This window comes from Triticum dicoccoides, chromosome 4A (assembly GCF_002162155.2).
Source record: "Triticum dicoccoides isolate Atlit2015 ecotype Zavitan chromosome 4A, WEW_v2.0, whole genome shotgun sequence".
In the NCBI taxonomy this organism is placed as follows: Eukaryota; Viridiplantae; Streptophyta; class Magnoliopsida; order Poales; family Poaceae; genus Triticum; species Triticum dicoccoides.
In genome coordinates this window covers 591,055,960-591,074,827 of record NC_041386.1, presented here as the reverse complement: position 1 = coordinate 591,074,827, position 18,868 = coordinate 591,055,960, and the positions used below count along the sequence as shown (strand labels likewise).

At 43.1% G+C, this 18,868-nt stretch overlaps 2 long non-coding RNA genes across 2 annotated transcripts; both read right to left on the bottom strand.

Moving 5' to 3' along the window:
• Window positions 1–15,285: 15,285 nt before the first annotated feature.
• Window positions 15,286–16,047, bottom strand: LOC119289248. Its single transcript, XR_005141469.1, has 2 exons — window positions 16,016–16,047; window positions 15,286–15,619 (listed from the first exon to the last, which is right to left on the bottom strand). It is a non-coding gene; the product is annotated as an uncharacterized LOC119289248 (long non-coding RNA).
• A 450-nt stretch (window positions 16,048–16,497) lies between these two features.
• Window positions 16,498–17,035, bottom strand: LOC119289247. Its single transcript, XR_005141468.1, has 3 exons — window positions 16,856–17,035; window positions 16,667–16,764; window positions 16,498–16,531 (listed from the first exon to the last, which is right to left on the bottom strand). It is a non-coding gene; the product is annotated as an uncharacterized LOC119289247 (long non-coding RNA).
• Window positions 17,036–18,868: the final 1,833 nt, after the last annotated feature.

The window sequence follows — 18,868 nt, the reverse complement described above, 5'->3', positions numbered from 1 at the left end:
AAAAAAGAAAATACTGCAGAAGATAGCAGCAAAAGTGCAGTTGTGCTTTATGAGACATCTTACCTTTAGTTCCTGAATAATTCCTCTGTCTAGAATATATTCAGAATCCACCCGCAAACAGGAAAAGAGAGCGTACAGTGATAAGATTATCAAACATACTGCATTTTTCTGTCTGTACTTACAAAATTGTGTCGCACCTCCCATCCATCCCATCCTACACAAAATATGTTATGGTGATGGGATCAAGGATGGCTAGCCTCTGCACAAAGTACTTACTGTGTACCCTCTTCTATTGTATTTGAAGCTTTCCTGAACCACTTAAGTATTCGACTCTCAGTTCATTCTGGATAAGTTCAGGGAAAAGATACCATCATGAATATTTAGTAACTTGACTTCAATAAAATCCCGCATTTGTCGTTTATTAATCCAATTAATGCATACAATAAATAGGTTGGTGAACTGTTGATTGCTGAAAGATGTATTATATATATAAGCAATATAAATAGTATTGTTATTAAATTACGACAACTAAAATTTAGATTAAATCATATGCATGAAAATGCTAATGGATTAATTTCTCTAGCTTCTATTGTCGAGATAATAGGTCAACTCGAGATGAACCTGCATCTAAAGAAACCGAGTTGAGACCTCTTTTTATTTGGTCCGGCATCAAGGTAGGCTATCGAATCTGGTAGACCAACAACACACCATCTAATCAACTTAGGTAAACAATTTTCAAAAACACAAGGTCATGCACAACCCATCTCACCCCCTCTGCCTGACAGACATCAACCAAACATCTAAGAACGGCAACTATGACAGGCATAATCCCTGGAAATAAGCATCCATGTAATTAATCCTCAAGCCAAAGAACTAAAGCAGGGACCAACCCAAACTAACATAGAAATACATTTGACTAATCGATCAACTAATCCTCAAACCAAACACCTAAAACAGGGACGAACCCAAACTAATAGACATGCCAATGAAATAGTTTTTGAGTGACAGACAAAGCCAACACTAATATATTGAAGGTGGTGAAGAGGCTCTTATCTTGCGCGCAATCAGACAAAGCCAACACTTATAGCACAGCCATGCATCGAGATTTCAAAGGAGGCAGCCCCGTGTCGGACATGGAGATTATGTGCCTTAACTCTGAATTTTTTTATTCTTTCGGCATCACTATATCAGGAAAAAACACTTTGGGACGTACCAGGATGTGTGTCCTGGTTGTAGAAATCCAACCAAGAAAGAAAACAGAGCAATGTCACAGCTTGTATACAGCAGCAATAAGAACAGAGAGAGTTTTAACCTACTGAAACAATCATCCAGATTGTTTATAGAAGAGATTACCAAAATTGTACGTACAGATTTAGTTGTCATTCTGTTGCTACTTATAAGTATTTCAGTTTTTATGTTCGTTTATGACTTTATGAAAAGATTTTTTTTAATTTGTTTCTAAGAACTTAAGCATAACATGTATGGCAAAGAAAGATAATATCTAAATCTTAGATCAAAATATGAACCTGGAACATTTCTTTCTAAGTAATAGAAGTGTATAGATGCGGTAAATAGGACTTACCCATCACATTTGGGCTTATTGTCCCCATCAAGCCACTCTACAGCAGTGAACTGAATTTCAACAATCAAGTCCATCCGTCATATTCTCATAGCAATTTGAGACCATTCTACATGCAGTAAGGTGAACCTGCACATGCCATTCAAAAGTTAGGCATATGATGAATTGTAACATATGCATAGTGAAAGACAGATCCCTTAAGAATTTAGAGCTGATTAATGTTCAATATTGTGAAAGATAGACAAAAAGCAGAGTTTCTGTATGGAGAGGAAGAAGCTAGAAGTAGAGGGTTACATGGGCCTGGGCCTTACACGGCTCTGGACTACAGCCTATACATGTGTACACAGGGTGCTCCCTTAACACCCCCCCCCCTCAAACTCAAGGTGGGTCAGTAGCATCTGATACACCGAGTTTGCAAATGTGAAACCTATGCTGATCTCTAGTTTGAGCCTTTGTGAAGAAATCTGCAACTTGAAGCTCTGATGGGACATACTGGAGATTAATAGTTGATTGTTGGCAATGAGATCGAGTGAAGGAGGCATCCACACCAATGTGTTTGGTCAGCTAATGCCTCACTGGATCATTAGAAATCTGAATGGCAGCAGTATTGTCGCAAAGAAGAGTTGTGGGTGTAGGGCATGGAACACCAAGATCAGCCAATAGCCAACGAAGCCACACAATCTCAGATGTCGTAGTAGAAAGTGCCCGAAGCTCTGCCTCAGCGCTAGAGCGTGACACTGCAGTTTGCTTCTTGGATTTCCATGCAATAAGAGACGTCCCAAGAAATATGCAATAGCCAGTGACAGAGCGACGATCGACTGGGTCACTTGCCCAAGTGGAGTCGGAATAAGCATGAAGCTGCAGCTGACTCGAATGAGCATAGAACAAGCGGCGGGATGCAGTCCCCCTTAAATATCGAAGCACTCGAAGTAGACGTCCATAATGAACTGAGTTAGGAACACTGACAAATTTACTGAGAATATGGATTGCATGAGCAACGTCAGGCCTTGTCACTGTAAGATACACCAGACTGCCTACAATGTGACGGTACCGAGAGGGATCCTCAAGAGGAGTGCCATCAGTAGGACGCAACTGTAGATGAATCTCCATGGGTCTCACAGCAGTGCGTGAGTCGGTAATACCCGAGCGAGAAAGCAATATACCCAACATCATCTCTAGTGATCAACATGTCATCTACATAAAGCAGAAGTAATGTACGACCATGCTTAGATGTATGAATGAAGAGTGCAGGGTCATGCTCACTAGGAGAAAAACCAGCGGCTTGAACCACTGAACTGAACCGCTCAAACCAGGCACAAGGGGCTTGCTTGATCCCATAAAGAGCCTTTCGAAGGCGACAAACATGACCTGGTGGAACCTCAATACCCAGAGGTGGCTGCATATAAACTTCCCCATGCAGATCGCCATGAAGAAAGGCATTCTTCACATCCATTTGAGAAATCTTCCATGACCTATTCGCAGCCACAGCAATCAAAGTGCGAACGGAAGTCATATGAGCAACTAGAGCAAAAGTCTCATCATAATCTCTCCCATGGGACTGCTGAAAACCTCTTGCAACTAGTCGGGCCTTATAGCATTCAACAGAACCATCTGACTTGGTTTTCACCTTGTACACCCATTTGCAAGTGATAGGGACAGACCCAGGAGGTAATGGTACCAGATCCCATGTACCAGTACACTCTAGGGCTTCAAGCTCATCAGACATCGCCACTTGCCACTCAGGTGACACAACTGCCTCATGGTAAGTGCTAGGCTCATACACTTCCCCTACACAGAAGTCCTCTTTGTATCTGTCAGGAATCTCAAGAGAGGAACGATCACGAAGAGCATACCTTGTTGTCTGGGAGGAATCGCCAGTGCAATGATCAATAGTACTGGCCGGAGGAGAAGAAGACAAGGGAACAGATGACTGTATGTCCGATGGAACTCGAGGGCGGCGGCTGTAATGGAAAGGAAGGCTATCTAGAGGTGGAGCTGATGGAAGAAATTTTGGAGTTGGAACTGGCAAAAGGGGAGATGACACATGTGATGAAGGTGGATCTGATGTCAAGACAGATGATGGCTGACCAGAGACAAATTCATCTGAGAAGATTGGTGGAAGAGAAAGAAAGGAGGTAGACTCTAAAGTGGTCGAGGATGATGATCTAGTTGAATCGGAATAGAAGAAGGGTTGATCCTCAACAAAAGTGACATCACGAGAAAAGCGAATGCGGCGAGCAGAAGGATCGTAACAACGGTAACCCTTATGCTCAAGACTGTATCCAAGGAAAACACACATAACAGATTGTGCAGTTAGCTTGGTATGCTCACGAGGCGCTAGAAGAACATAGCAAGTACAGCCGAAAACACGAAGATGGTCATACATGGGAGGAGAACCGAACAAAACCTCACCAGGACACTTTCCCTGAAGACGAGAAGAAGGTTGCACATTTATAAGGTAGACAACAGTTGATATAGCTTCAACCCAGAAATGAATAGGGACAAATGAAGAAATCAAAAGGGTGCGGGCTGTCTCAATAATATGGCGATGCTTACGCTCAGCAACACCATTCTGAGCATGAGCACTAGGACATGAGAGCTGAGGGAGAGTACCCTCAGAAGAGAGAAACTCATGAAAAGCAGTAGATAGATACTCCCCTCCAGAGTCAGAACGAAAAACACGAATAGCACTAGAAGAATTGAGTACGGATCATACGCACAAAAGCCTGGTATATAGAAATCAATTGAGAACGATGCTTCATAAAATATACCCAAGTATATCGGGAGTGATCATCAACAAATATAACATAATGTTTGTGACCACCTTTGGAAACAAAGGGAGAGGGACCCCATACATCAGAGTGCACTAAATCGAAAGGATGACTAGAATGAGTAGTGCTGGAAGAGTATGGAAGTTGTATTTGTTTCCCTAGCTTACAACCCTTACAGTGGAAACCAGCACCTATAGGTACACGACCCAAAACACCCTGTTGAACAAGAGTGGATAAACGAGAACCACATAGGTGACCTAAGCAATGGTGCCACTGGGCAAAAGAAAACGACAAAGTGGATCTCCTTGTTGATGCAGCAGACGGAATCACGGAAGCGGTGGAAGCTGAAGGAAGGTGTAAGTAGTCAAGAACGTAGAGGGACGAGGATCCTCTATGGCGATGGCCAGTTCCAATGATCCTCTTGCTCTGATGATCCTGCACATAACAAAAAGAGGGATCAAAACCAACAAAACAGTTCATGTCGGTAATTTGACCAACTGACATAAGATTCATGGACAATTGAGGAACAAAAGATATGGAAGAAACAGAAAATTTTGATGTGGAAAGTGAACCCCGATGAGTGACAGAACAAGGTGTACCATCGGCAGTCTGAACAGAGGCACCATCTTGCGCAGGCTGGCAAGACACAAGCTGTGAGCGATCAGAGGTCACATGAAAAGATTCTCTAGAGTCCAAGACCCAAGGATGTGCAGAAGTAGATGCAGACTGAGTGAGAGCAGACACAGAAGCACTCATTGCACGCGGCTCGGTGACAGTCGCTGTAGACGGCCTCAAAGACCGAGACTGAGATTTGGTGGCTGCACAACGCTGCAGGTCTCTTCTTGCACGATACTCGTCTAATAGCTCTGGATGAAGCTGGAAGCAATTATCAGGTCGGTGTCCTGTCCTCTTGCAGTGCGAGCAGAAAGCACCTGAAGGTGCAGCCCTAGAAGCACTTGGCCGCTGAGGAAAAGCCAGAACACTGTGTAGAGAAGGTGTTGAAGTGGTAGCAAGGGAACGAAGACGATCGAGTCTCCTCAGCAATCAAGCTAGCAAGTGCCTCTGTCAAGGTAGGAGGAGTCGTACGACTAAGCAACTGAGTGTGAATGTTCTCAAAGTCTTGTTTCAGACCCATCACAAACTGAAAGACAAGAGTCCGATGCTCATATTCTTCCTTGGCCACACACGACTTACATCCAACACTACTCTTCGGAACCATGGAACATAGCTGACCAGTAATGCGAGTAAAAGCCCCATAATATTCTTCGATGGACATGTCTTGCTGCTGCTGAGTGTTGTGTAAATTCTACAATAGTGAAAAATGGAGAGCACCGCTAGGCTGAATGTATCGCTGCTCAAAATACTTCCACATTTCTTTGGCTGAAGTGTGATGCTCAAGACTCATTCTGAGTGAGGGATGAACACCCAGAACTAAAGCGCCCATGACACGATCATCAATCTTTTGCCAAGATTTCCCAGCTGCATCATCAATAGGACTAGGTGGATCATCAGACATGTGTGAGACAAAACCTGCTGCCCTTAAGATTGTTTTAGCCAAGAAAGCCCATTCCCTGTAATTTGTACCATCAAGTTTGATGTCTATGGACATTGAACCAGCTCCTAATCCAAAATCATTCTTCGCCATGGCAGCAAGGACCTCTAGCAAAAGGGGAAAAAACTAATCCCAGCAGCCACACCAATGATTGAACAGAGTAGGAGCAAGTTTAGAGGCCAAATTAGCAAAGCACCACAAGGCAACAGCTAACTGGAGAGCAAATCAAGCAATTGAAACCTCTTCAGTTACTGGAGCACAACAGAATTAAGCAAACCAGCTGATAGGGAGCAGGTTCCCAATACGTACAGAGCAGCTGCTGCTTGATAGAGGAGCAGCTGCTTGATAGAGCAGCAAACCTCCGATGCGAAGGCAACGGCTTGGCGGAGATGTCGCACCGGCTTGCTGGAAGGCCGGCGATGGTGCAAGAAGCCAACCACAGGTTAGCGGGGAAGACGCACGGGGAGCTACGGGAGAGCAGTTCCCACGAGATGACGACGAATACAGGGGGAACCAAAGTTGAGGACGTTGCTGGATGAAGGATCTCGCCGGAATCACCTAGCTGACGACGGCTCCGTGTGTGGCGGCGGCGGACGGAAGCTAGGGTTCGCTGGCTCTAATACCATGTTCAATATTGTGAAAGATAGACAAAAAGCAGAGTTTCTGTATGGAGAGGAAGAAGCTAGAAGTAGAGGGTTGCATCGGCCTGGGCCTTACACGGCTCTGGACTACAGCCTATACATGTGTACACAGGGTGCTCCCTTACCAATTAAAAATAGAGCAATCAGAAAGGTAGACTCGTTGATTATAGATTGAAACATTAAATCAAATGTGAAAACAAAGGGGCCCTGAGATTGCAGATGACCACTAAATGTGTGATGAATAACAGTTGTCTCCTGGGTGCTATGATCTACAACCTTCTAACCTCCAAATCGTGTTGGACGCCATAGCAGACAAGCAAACGATCGTTGTCATTGAAATGACAGCCAACATAGAAGGCCGCCGCTTCGCCACCGGGATGAGCTCCCAGGACATAACCATGCCCTTTTTCCACAATCTGAACATGAACGCCGCCGCGAATCACAGGAATCCTGAGAAAAAAGCAAAAATTTAGAGCACTAAGCCATCAACACGCCACACCAGAATCAAACCTACACCGCTGCTCTACATCACAAACAAAGCCACACGACCGGTGCAACATAAGAAGGAATAGGTGACGAGCATGAGCCCACCACAAAAAATAACTAATAAAACACCACTGGAGCAGCACATGCATACATGGAGAGGATGAACCACACCTCAATGGCAGGCGAAGCTCAACTTGGATGAAACTAAAAGGAACACCCGCTGCCGATCTGGTAATGAGAACAAACAGCTAGCTCACCTCACATGAACCTGGGCAACACAAAACACACATCAGAAAATACACAGGCAGCAGCACCAGGAATCAAAACACAAAGAGAAGCTTACCCTAAAAAACACAAAGAGAAGCAATCTCCAGTCATACGAACAACCTCCATGGGAAAGATCAACGGGAGCGAAAACAAGAACAACAGGAGCACCGTCCCGAGCGAACCCGTGCAAAGCGACAACCCCATCACGTGACTCACCATCATGATCCATGAGTCTTGTAGCACACAATCAATCAATCGAGCACCTCGCGCGCGCTCCACACATCAAACCAAAACACAATCAAAGACTTGTCTTTTAGGCGGGGGCGGCACGGAGGAGCCGGTCAAAGAGCACTACAAGAAATATGTCAACTTGTGACCTTGACTAGTGGTCACTGAAAGGTCATTGATTTTCATTTACGACCTTTTTCTGACCAAAAACAGATGGTCAAAAGCTGACGGTCGTAAACTGAAATTAGAGAAGGTCGTGGACGTTTACGACCAAAACAGAAGGTCGTTGAACCCATGACCTTTTGTTTTGGTCATTGGCTGTCTGCCCAGGCCACGTCGGATCTGACGTGGCAAAATTGCGACCAATTGAAAAGGTCAAAAATTAGAATCGGCTCGGTCCAATTGGGTGTTTATATGGGCCGAGCCCATTAATTCAACCAATTTAGTGTATTTTTTCTGTCAATTTCTGCACGGGCCATACTTCCATATTAGGGGGCCTCGGCCTTTTTTGCAATATATTTATTTTTTTATTTTCTAAGGCTTTTTTTGTTTCACTTTTTAAACAGACCAATGCTTGTTGGGTTGTAGCCTTTTTCAGGCCAATTAGTTGTCCAGTATTAGATCTCGAATTTCGAAATAAATGTTTGCACAAAATTGTTTGGGCATAAGACTTCTTTAATCCAGTTACACACACGCATCCGACATTGTTTCATATTCAAATCAGGAAAACTCAATGTCGAATTCAGATCATCCATCATATCACATCACATAACGCATCTCCCAGGTTTAGATAACATAACAAAATCATCTCAGGAATACATTTCCTTACACAGGAATTATGGCACATCTGCTACTATCCTAACATGTACGTATATGCATGTGTGCTTGCTTGACCGGCGCATGCATCACTGTAGCAGCCAAGCAAGTAGGCATCGTTGACGTCTACTCACAGCTTTCCTCGCACCAGAGAAAGAATCAAAACAAAAAATATTAGTAACTTTAAATCAGAAAGTATATCCACATCACCATAAAATAGTCGCAGACAATCACACAGAAGCCAAATACTATGAACTGATGATTAGTAGACACGGACATGATTCAGCTACGTAATGGCTACCACAAGCAAAAGTGACAAGTGTGTAAGCAAGCTGCTAGTGTACACAAGGTGATTGAGCTCCTGCTGTTTAGTGTGTATACACGGTAGGCTACTGCTGCTAGTGTTCTAAACCAACAGAGCATGCTATAGGAGCAGAAAATAGGGAGCTAGGGCTAGAAGATGGAGCCGACTCACCGAAGAGCTTGTGGTCGCCGCCGTACACAGCCACCATCACGTCGGTCGCCTCAAGAAGCACCACCGCGCTGGAGATGGTGCCAGACGTGTGCAAGAGCAGAGCACCTGCTGCATCCATTTCCAAATAGAACAAAAACAAAAAATTAGGAAGGGCTGTAAACAAATTAGGAAGGATTCCACACAGAACCACATAGGAAATGGTTAACGCCAACAGATGCAGCGGGCCTATCAGAAACCACAGAAACTAACATATCATCTGAATATCTGATCGTTTCTAGTGCCGAGGATCTAGCAGTGATCCCGAATCTAGAGCGACTCACGGAGGGGCGGCTGGGCAGGGGGAGCGTGACTCACAGGTGGGGGTAACCGAGCATGTCGTCGCTTGCCTCGCGCTGGCGGAGCTTATTGGTCGTGTTCGCTGTTACAATCAAGTAGCAGCCTCTTGTACTCGAAGGCCTATACAATAAAATGGATAAGTTAGATTGATTATTGTAGGTGCAACACATTTTCTGGAAGAGGCATAAACATGAAATGAAATAGATGTAGTATCATCACTACATGAAAGGAGCATTATACTTGGAAGGAAAAAATAGCATCCTGTCACCAAACAAACACTACTTGACAGGAAACTGTGCATTTCGTCCCTGTATCCATTAGTAGCAGGATAGCAGCAATGATTCACATGGCACGAATAATTCATTATGAGGAAACATGTTACTAGGTATGAAACAAACTATTTACACAGGTAAAATGGACACATGTACAATACATAGCTTGCTGTAAGCAGGAAACACTAGTGCTCATATATCAAAATCAACGGCAATACTTATGGATGATAGTAACAAGGTTAAACATTGCAGAAAGCACTTGCTAAGATATCATCATTTAGGAGCATTTACATCACCAATGTGGCAAACTGCAAAGCTGGTCTATTTATCACTAGTTACAAGCATATTCTCGTTCATGCATAACTATAGTCAGCTCTGTTTCAAAAACCAGAAGCAAATCAACCGCCCTTCAAAATTTATGTACTATCTAAACCAACAAAGATGTCAACTCAAATACTTCTAGAAATCAGTGCCCATACGCACTTGTAGGTTGCAGAAACACTAGAGTTTCACCACAACAGTGCACATATTGCAACAAATGGATAAACAAATTAAACAACATGCCACAATTTCTTCGGTGCCTACAGTACCACTATGATTCATTGACATTGCCAGGGGCAAGGGAAGCACCCAGCGAGTGTTTCTAATGCAGGTTATTCTTCTAGTTCTCTAGTGTGTCAGCTACAGTATTGAGCATTTGAAAGGTGATGTACTGTATGTCTTTTGCTTCTAGTTCTTTGGTCAGTTACAGTATGGGTATTTCAAAAGTATTGTATGTCTAATAACTTCACGAAAACACATTGAACAAGTATGCATCAGGTGAATGAGAGGAAGAATTTTTGGAAATGTACGGTAGAGTACATACTCAGGGTAGTGAAAACTTGGGAACGACCAACACGCGAGCATTGGAATTTGGAAAGTGTAGTGGCCTATTAGAGTTACTACCTGCACGGAAACATTGGGGGTCATTCTTCAGGTTTTCCTCTAAAAAAACATGGAAGTTGGATTTATAAATAAACAGACTTAACAGAAGATCAAGAAAACATGTATTTTTTTCAAAACTAAAAATTACAACGATGAGAAACATGATTGTCACGCAGTCAACATGATTGATCCTCATGCATGCGCCACATTTTTTTTGAAAGAGAATTCGCTGCGTAGTTGGAACCAAGGAAAATAAGCATATTGCCATACGAAGAGGATAACTATCCTGCAGCAGCATCTGATCTTATCCTACGCACATGGTAGCAACTAGCAACTAATCTTCTGCAGCCTCAAAGGACATTGTCCTAAGTCTTATCCGACTCAGGTGTATATTATGCCAAATTGCCAATACTATATTCTCATTTCTACTGGTTGCAATTGCACCAGCTGGTGACATTGTGGCAGTACACTCGTACTGCCAAAACCCACACCGATGTGATGGAGTACCAAATTAACAGTCCAGCTACAACTACATAAGACCTATGGTTATCTAAAGCAGCTAAAGGGAACTACAGAAGAACTGTGATGGAGTCCTACTAATTGTTATTAACCTAAGTAGTAGTTATCTAAAGCAGCTAAACTATGGTTCATACAGCTTGCTACCAGATCCACAAACAATTGCAGAATCGCTTACAGTAGTTAATTAGTTCAATTTTTATTAACCTAACCACCGCAACGCGAGCACAAAAGGCAGGAGGCAACACGCAAACCAGTTCGTCCATAGCCGCAAAGGGAGGGGGGTTCTCACCGTCGGTGACGCTGCCGAGCCGTCCAGATCAACCTTGCCGGAGCTCAGGCTGCTGCAAGGAGAGCACACAACCAACCTTATTAGCTTAGGAATCATGATGGTCGAGATTGACCCATGTAAATAATATAAGATCGTTTTTCTAGCAAATATAGTTTGAAAAACATTCTGGAACTGGGATTCTGCATTACCTGATTGAACAGTGAAGTAGAGAAGTACTATTTCATCAGATATATCAGGATTAAAACAAGTCCTTGAGCAGAGCACATGGCCTCTGTCCCGTGCCGCACCAAACGGCCACTCGTCGGCTTCTCTCAGATCTCATCAACTCGAGGAGAGGGGACGGAGGGAGCGAGGGAGCGTACCATGCGAGCGGTAGAGCAGGGGATCGAGCCGGGAGGCGCTGGCGATCTGCCCAGGCAGGGGCGCGGTCAACGCCCTTGACCCCATGCACGTGAGTGCGCTGGGTGTCATCCACCTGATGAGGCAGAAGAGCACCAACGCTCGATGCATCTGGGCGAGGGCGGTGCTTGATGCAGGGGGACTTGGTGCGTTCGAGGAGCGACACGATGCAGTGGAGGAAGACAGCCAGGGAGGTCCGGCGGGCGGCGGGACGACGGACTTGGGCGGTGGAGCTCGACGCGGCGACGGCTTGGTGCGCGCTTGGCGGGGCATGGAGGAACAAGGGTCGATGGAGGTTGAAGACGGTTTCGAGCGGCGCGGACTTGGAACTCCGGCGACGGCTCGATGAGGAAGTCCATGGCGGTCTCCTTGCAAAGAGAAGTACAGAGGGGGGTTGAGACTTGATAGAAAAAAGGAAGAGATAAACAGAGGGAGGAAGAAGAGCGGGGGAACATGGCGACCTGCGCAACTTCGGCCGACGGTAGAGCTGCTCCGGCGAGGCGCGAGGCCGAGGCAGTGGAGGTCGAGGCTAGATCACGTTGGATCTCCCTCCCTCGGGTTCTTCTCTCCCTCCTGGTGAGGGAAGGGGAGGGGTGAGAAAAGGAGGGCATGGAGGAGGCCATGGACGGCGGCGAGCTCCACCGGAGGGAGGTGGCGGTAGCGATCTGTAAGGGAGGATGCGAGCTCTCGCTCTATCTTGATCTGGAAGGGGGAGGAGGTGGCGGCGGAAAGGAGCCGAGGGAGGAGGAGTGCGGGTGTGGGTCAGGGTTTGGGTAGTTGGGTTGCGGTTGGCTAAGGGGGTGAGGGCTGCCGTTGGATCCGGAAGCATCCTACGACGGTTGATGCATGATCCGCGTGATATGCTCATGGACCAATCAGAACGTAGCAAACCATTTGATGACCTTATGACCATATAAATTGGTCGTGATCGATTCAAGATAAAAATTTCATTCCATTTTTCAGTGCTTAAAATGAGTTTTTTTGTGAAAGTCCTATCAAATATTTGTTCAAATGATATCATATTTTGCACAAGTTTACATCTTGGATTTGCAAACAATATTGACAAAGGGAGTTTTTATTTCCTTTGCACAAAAAATCAATTTTCCATTTTCCGAGTGCCCGAAATGAGTTCTTTTGTGAAGGACCTACCATATATTTGTTGCAAAATTAGACAAAATCAATTTTCTAAAATACTAGGACAAATTTAATGCACGGTTGACCAAATGGTTGGGTGTCAAAAGTTTCGATCCACCTCTCGTGAAAAAGACAAATTCCTGCCGATTCAGTAGGGAGCGGGTCAAATTTGAACTACAACCGTCTCATAGTTTGCTCTTTATTTTTTCCAAAAATCATTTATAGGTACATAAGTATCTATTTAATCAGAGAAACGTCAAAAAATTTCCAAGATTCAACAACTAGCTAGGAACGGTCAAGCCCGCCGTTTTGACCGCATTTTGAAACAGGCATAAAAAATTCAAAAAAAATAAAAAAATTGGAAAACCTTCGCATTGTGTCATTATATGTGACCAAGTTTCCAGGAAAAATAATAAACTTGTAATAAGACAATTATTTTTAAAAAGTGTTCTCAGAAATGAGCTATCATGCGTGAAGATTCATGGCTTTCAAGCCAAATGATCAATCTTATGGCCACATTCATGGCATAGTTTGTTCAAATGATCTCATGTTGTGCACAAGGGTGCATATTGGAATTCTAAACAATGTTTCCTAAGGGAGTTTTTATTTTCTTTGCAAGGAAAATTCATTTTCCATTTTCCGAGTGCCCGAAAGGAGGTTTTTTTGTGAAGGACCTCCCAAATAATTGTTGCAAAATTGGACCAAATCATTTTTCTAAAATAATAGTCCATATTTAATGCACAATTGACAAAATAGTTGGGTGTAAAAAGTTTTGATCCACCTCTCGTGAAAAAGACAAATTCCCGCCGATTCAGCTGGAAGCGGGTCAAATTTAAACTGCAGCTGTCTCATAGTTTGCTATTTATTTTTTACCAAAAATCATTTCTAGGTACATAAGTACCTATTTAATCATAAATACATGGTTTGGTGGCGATACATCGAGGTTTGGGCGGTGGCCGAGGGCCCTAACTCTAGAGCGCGTAAACTCGCATGCCCGCCGTGTGGTCACCGCGTGACCCTGGTGTTGCCATGTGTTCTGGGCGGCCTAGGCATGTCTAGTGGGTTGGGCACTCCCCAGGTAGGTGCTAGGAAGAAAATTACAACATAAGATTCTCACGCGGAGACCGATCGATGCTCGAACATGAATTAGCAGCCAAGTGTTTGATTAGCGGTACGGAAATGTACATGGCTAATGGGCGTGAGTTTTGGCTGAGGATGATCAGTTACTACGAAGACCGTCTTCACAAATTTTCAGCTCAAAAGGAGGAGCCTAGGTGGTACTTGCTTTGCAAACTACCACACTGGATATAACTACGAATGTTGAAGCTCGGCTCAAAATAATGAATGGATTGAGCTGGCATTTGGTGGAGGATGGTTATTTGGGCATAGGAAAGCACTGTAGAAAATGGATACTATTTGGACATGCCAAAGTGGTACTTCCTTCACAAACTGTTGTTCTGAATAGAATAGGAAAATGAATATTTTTGAATTATTTTTGAACTAGGCAAGGAAGGTTTTTACATATTTGACGAAGATATGACCCAAAGAATTTATGAGTTTTTTTGGGAATTTTGGGAATGACAGAAATATAGGTTGTTTCACAACCTAGGGCAAAAACTGCCACATGGACATGACACATAGGCAAAACTGATGAGGTGGCGCCTAGTCATAGCAACCCACCACAATTTACAAGGCTATGACCATCTATATTGGTCGTTAACAACTAGAAATAAGGCAGCGGACTAGCGACGTTTGCTTTATGACCATTTCATGTAAGGAAATTACGACCTTTCTGGCCAAAATGGTCACAATGGTTTAGGGTTTGGAGCCCCCTGAACAGCTTTTGACCAATTGGTCTGAAATGGTCATAGATCTATGACCATTTCTTCCAGGGTCACTAACAGAAGGTCACTAGTTGACATATTTCTTATAGTGGAGCCTGGGGTAGGGCAGGGTGAGCAGGCTGTGGAGCCCGGCGGTGGGAAGATCACTGCCGTCGAGGGGCCGCGTCGGCGTCCAAGACAGCATAGTGCGCTACTACATTAGCGGTGGAGGAGAACACGAGGGAGTGTTAGGCGGGGCCGGAGACAGCCGGTAACGGCCGGAATCGGCTGGCGGCCGAGAGGTGGAGAGAGGATGAGAGAGAGAGAGCGCGCTGGAGAGAGAGGCGAGTGACAGCGACCAGAGGAAAGGTCGTGTGCTTGGGGAGGAAAGGGAGGTGGGATGTGGGGATCGATGTGCTTTTCCACTTCCAATGGCTTTATTTTTTTACCTCGACACAGTAAAAACGAGGACGTGGCTCTCGCCAGCGTTCGCCCTTTGTGCCACTCTTATTGTGTTGTACTAGGGGCAGGGGCGCGCCCAGGGCGCGCCTCCTCTGCATGCCTATGCATACTAACATTGCTGTTGCATTTATCCATGGTTCATAGTCCTCTTGAATCGTTTAACAACTTATTATATTGGTGGTGCATCGGTGCTTCTCAAAGACAGACAGGAGCAGCAGAAACAAAATTCCAACTCCTGCAACTACATGCTATCTTTGACTTCTCTTTATTTAGTTCAAGGGCTAGTCTGAATAATACACACCAGAAATTCACTCAAAATATAATTAGCACCATCTTATTCATAATCCCACGATGTAACTATGAAGGCTTAAAGTCAACAGTTAGGAAACTCTTCAGAATGAAAAATCACCCTGTTTATTCTTACATAAGTTCAAGTTGCCACTACTGAACTTGTAATCTTGAAAGCGTCCTGGATCACCACAGTTACTGCAAATGATGCCAATCAGAGAATTCTTGTCAGCACAAAGCACCAAACCTATACATGAATTGCATTGTACACCAAAAATGATTAAGACAGTGAGAATTTAGCATGCTCTTTATCAGCTCCTTCACCTTCTAAATCTTTCCTTTAAACCTATTTCCAGATCTGCAGTAAATATATGTGTAGAAATCAGTCCTCGTCCCATCGACAAGAAGGAATAAAGATCTATAAACTTCGGGTACTATTTTCGCTACAAAACTGAAGAGCGAATTATTGGCATCTACATCATACAAAAGGAAAGTACTTAATGAGTTCTTAACCATTTAAATGGTCTAAATAGGACAAAGAAATCAGACAATTTGTATAAGAGAAAAATAAGAGATAATGAGTTCTTAACCATTTGTATTGTCTAAATAGAACAAAGCAATCTGAGAATTTGTATAAGAAAAAAAAAGAGATAACGCAAAAAACAAAACAAAAAGGTTAGGTTCAGAAAGTAAGGAAGCAGTGAACGGAAAATCATTATCAGATAAAAAACGAACAACGAAAAAGAAACATTACCTATGCATACTTTTTTGGCTCTATAGGAAATCAAGACCCTTAAGGATATGACAGGTGAAGTTGTGGACACCAGATTCTGTCATTGCACCACAATGTTGACTAATGCACTTATTAACTGAACCCGGATGAACATATCCCAGGTATATCTAGAATCTATCTTGTGTCTGCAAGGATCCATATAACTTATTTAGCAAACTAACGTGATGGAGCCAATGAGCTATATATCTATGTCTATGTACTTTATTATCAAGAAATAGTTATGGATTATTTTGCCTTCTTTCTTCAGGGTACGGGTGCGAACAATCTTCAGCGCACATAAACAACTGAAACAGCAGATAGCTGCTACTCCTTCCCTTGTTCTGCAGCAGCCGCCTGTCTTTCCCCTGTACAATTTGCTCATAAGTGCTACAGAAACTGTATCTTGGTTTCACTTCAGTTGGTTCAATCCTAAAAAGGACACGACTCACCTGTTTCGATTTCAAAGTAGAGCAAGACAGTCCATCGTCTGAATGAAGCCTAGTAGGAAAAATATCCAGGTTATAAATTCGCACACATACAAGTAAAAAGTGAACACAAATTACCAAAGGTCAATTTCACACAAAGCAAAGAACTGTAGGTATTTACAGAGGACTGTGATATATCTACTCATACTTTGATATGCAACGGATCAAAAAAAAGCTGCGTGTACATGTGTGTACTTCGTCCACGTCCAGCATAGGTATGGATGATTATCAACAACAGCGTCAGACCTGCATCGTGTACCAATGATCACCTAAGTCCAAAAGGCTTATAAGAATCAAAAGTAAGAAAAAAAATCATGTGCTAAACGAGCACCCCTACCAGCCTCTCAATGCAAGGAATCCATCTCCCGATGAGTAGATCTGGAGGTGAAACAGGGGGAATTGAAGCAAGAACCAGACTCACTTCAAGCATACACCAACTCACCGGCTTCAATTAGTAGAAGTGGAACCACAAAATAGTTGAACCGATCATAATCCAGATTGCCAGATTAGATGGTACTGAGCAATTTCATCCATCCCGCACTTACCTCAACCCATTAAAAAGCTTTATAAGGACATCCAGCCCTTGCACTGGAATGTGTAAAATTGCACATTTCAATGGAAAAATAAACTTTAGATAAATACTACTCCCTCTGCAAACTTTTATAAGACGTTTAGGTGTACAAGTTTACAGAGGGAGTACTTTCTAAACTAAATGAGGAAACCAGAAGGAGTGTTTGATTCTACTGCGTCCTATGACAATGAGTAGCAACACCGTGATTGCAAGAATTATAGTAGGTAATTTTGTCACTTGTAACCATAAACCGATCATTCGTTGCGTTCTAATCTTGATTTTGTTTACTGGCCTGTAAAAGGAACAATTGCATTAAAATACATTGTGTTCGCTTCAGTCCATATAATTTATCTGATTTCAGGCCCTAAGCACTACCAAGAGTCCAAGACTAATAACTATTTCATTTAGTTCCCAAATGGCAGGGATGTGAGTACACCATACACCATATTCAGAGTTGATGAGACTCAAGAATATTAGTTCAAATAGGACAACATGATGGGAAAGAATATTTAATGGCATTTACAGGATGCAATCCAAACAACACTACAAATTATTTCACAAGTGATATAACCTCCAAATAAAATGTTGTCCTACTTTATGCCGACAGTAGAGAGTAGAGCTCATCACAGTGGCATCAATAAGAAAATTACCTCGACTTCTGATTTCCTCGCTGTTTTAATCATGAATAGATCATCTTGGATTAGATAAAAGAAACTTCTCCTCTCTCCAGGCAAAGGCAGCGAGCTTCTTTTGCTTTGAGACAAATGAGTAGGAGAATGCGGTCGTGCCACAGATTGTGCCCTGCTCAACTCCTGAAAAAGTATATCCATACATAATAGTTAGATGTATAATTATTTTTCCTTTTTGTACGTAACTAATTTTTTATTGTTGGTGGATTGCCGGTGATAGTTGCACTTGCAACTTTTCATTTCTAAAACCATAGGACCAACAATGTGGCCTCAGACAATGTTTAAGCACAAACCAAATTTTGGCCGTGATAGAGCATAACAGTGACATGCCTCTTAGGCATTAGTGCCAGCTAATGGAGAGAAAAACAACTCTGCTGCTCTCGCCAAAACGCAAAATATTTACCAGACTAAACAACAAAGATCATTTTTCAGAATCTAAAGCAGGCATTGTTGATTGTAAGAATAATAAAGCAAGGTGCTAACTTCTCATGGTTTACCTCACTTATAAACCGATTGGCGCATGAGTTTGTTTCCTTAGCAAAACTGGTGACAAAAGGGCATGAACAATGGAACCCTCCAACTGTGTTGTGGCAAGTTGCAGAGCCATGGCAGGAGCCTGGACTCTGCGCACATTCATTGACATCTGCAGTGAAAATCAAACAAAGCGCACGATCCCTAGTGAGTCTTTTGAAGGCAATGCAATAAACAGATCGGCAATTGAAGTATATAAAGATAACTATAACGTGACACCTGATTTAGACTTTATGTTTGAAGAACTGAGTTGCAATTATACTTAAGAAAGTATCAAGTAAAAGTGAAAAGGTAATAACAAGGGCATTATCTGCACTGTCTTTTATCAATTATGGAAGCGAGATGACATTCAAGATGCAAGGCATATCTAATGTAACAATCTGATCAAAAGTACGTGAAAAACAAGTACAATAGATATAGATTTAGTATAATGGTTTTTCCCTCCCTTTTTAGGTTGTTGGTCTCCCATTAATATCCATCTACTTACATAAGTATGTGCATTAGTTTATTTGCGACCTCCATTTCCCAATAGACACAACCCACATAGTCTAACCACTGA